Source organism: Penaeus japonicus, unplaced genomic scaffold (genome assembly GCF_977035675.1).
Source record: "Penaeus japonicus unplaced genomic scaffold, GWHDUDI00000001_assembly GWHDUDI00000016, whole genome shotgun sequence".
Taxonomy (NCBI): Eukaryota; Metazoa; Arthropoda; class Malacostraca; order Decapoda; family Penaeidae; genus Penaeus; species Penaeus japonicus.
In genome coordinates this window covers 21848325-21850824 of record NW_028234418.1, presented here as the reverse complement: position 1 = coordinate 21850824, position 2500 = coordinate 21848325, and positions in this window count along the sequence as shown.

Below are 2500 nucleotides of genomic sequence, written 5' to 3'. Positions count from 1 at the left end.
TGTATATAATATGTACTTTCGCTGACTCCACAGGGCAAACGACAAGCTCATTGCACGCTGTCCCATCATTGCTTGTTATCTTTTTATCAAGTGGCTGGAGACACACAGATGCAATATAAAAGTATATGACGCCCAATACTGTGCCTGACACGGCCTATCAGACATCATTTGAACATGTCTCGCTTGCACAAGTCGGAGCTAATGTGACTTATTTTCGGGTTCACACTTGGAGTTACAAGGTCACGTGAGGGCGGATGGTATGGTTCTCTCTGTTCATTTCTTGGTTCTGATCTCTGCTCGCAGGGTATGTTGTTTTGGAGAGCTGGTTTCTCTGAATTTCATGGGTATAATGAATAACCAGGGGCAGTGATATATATTCCCACGGGCATCATAGCCAGTGAGAGATATGTCTAGTTCATTTCTTAGTTGGTTCGGCGCTCTGCCCGCAGAACTCGGTTTCACGAGGACTCCACCGTCTACGATGCCATTGCCAAAGCCTTGCATCCAACGTATTTTCATTTTCTTCATGGTTGTAAATTAAATGTTTAGAGTCATTACTCGATAAAGGTAACAGTCCGACAGTGATATAGAAAATAATATCCGGATAGAGATAGGAATATATAGAGAAAAAAATAGGAGATAACTGAATAACAAGAAAGATGAGAAAAGTTATGGCAAGTTATAAATTTTGCTTGCTTGCATAACCCGTCACGGCGGCAAACAATCGAATAAATATTACTAATGATTCCGGATTCAGTTTAATAGGGAGAAGAGAAAACAGGATTATTAGAGCGAATTAGGCAGTAAATTTAGTTTGCTGAGGAAATAACAGTAAATGGAAAGAAAAAAAACAAAAAACTGTAATGTCGTCATGCAGTCAGGGTTGGTAATTATAGAATGTAAAAAATGATTTAAAGAAACAAAGTCCTGTTATTGATAGGGCACACAATTATAATTTCTAAGTCACCCTGTCTTTACGCTCATTATCGTCATGGTGTTTTATCCTATCAAATAAATGACTTCAGTTTTGTTATACCCCACCAACCATAGGGAGAACCCAACCAAACTCACATGCTTTAAACTGTAAAACCACATTAGCATTACTTTATTATTTTCTTTATCATGTTAAAGGTTTTCTTCAGGGGTTCCTCATGAAAAGTATACGTGATCACACCGACAACATTCGGTGGTGGCACTTAAATTCTATTCTGACACAAACACACACACACACACAGGCACACACACACACGCACACACACACACACACACTCACACACACACACACACACACACACACACACACACACACACACACACACACACACACACACACACACACACACACACACACACACACACACACACACACACAGAGGTATAGGTACTAGTACAGAAATAGAGCACTGACATTAAATTGAGTTTATCTCTTCCTAGTTTCATCTCGTTCTTTCCTCTCTCGTCTTAATACTTTTATATAAACTGCTTTTCTTTGTTTCTTTTTCATTCAATTATATTTCGTCTAAAATCCCATTACACTTTTCTCTTTAATAAACTGATAATCTAATGTTCGTTCTTTTTGGTGTTTTTCCTACCCTTGTTTCCTCTTCCTCTCCTCATGTTTCCCTCTCTATTTCTCCCCCCCTATCTATCTCACTTTGTTTCTCTCTTTCGTTTTACTTGTCTATCTCAATTTTCTCTCTCTCTCTATTCATCAATCCTTTTTTCTCTATATATATTTCTCTATATATATCTCACTTTCTCTCTCTCTATTCATCTATCACTTTTTCACTCTCTATAGTTATCTATCTCACTTTTTATCTCTCCCTATTCATCTATCTCACCTTTTCTCTCTCTATATTTATCTATCTCACTTTCTATCTCTCTCTAATCATCTATCACACCTTTTCTCTCTATATATTTATCTATCTCACTTTCTATCTCTCTCTAATCATCTATCTCACCTTTTCTCTCTATATATTTACCTATCTCACTTTCTCTCTCTCTCACTCTCTCTCTCTCTCTCTTACACACACACAGCCCCTTACGGTAATTATCGTAGACAATTACAAATAATACTCGTTAATATACTTTCCTATTAGAGATGTATTCCGTATGCAATGGTTATCACGACCACCTATAAAGCTGTCATTCCAGGTTCAAAATTACCATCTTTATCATCCTTTCCTTTGTCCTCCTCTGTTTTTCACGGACTGTGCGCTGTTAATACAACCGTGCAAGGAGGATGAATAGCAATGCAGAATAATGATGCTGACAGGTAAACTGGGGTTGCATAGCATGTGGTTAAAGGCTCACAGATTTTCTTTCACTTGAATGGATTCGACCGGGGATTGCATGAGCACAGAATTCTTTGCAAATGTCCAATTCACGGCCCCGGAAGGGTAAAAGTTAGTATTACCCAGATGGTGTCGGTAACATATCATTCAGGGTGTACGTCTTATATTACTCCGCCAGGTGTTTAGATGCCTCAACGGAGAACTGA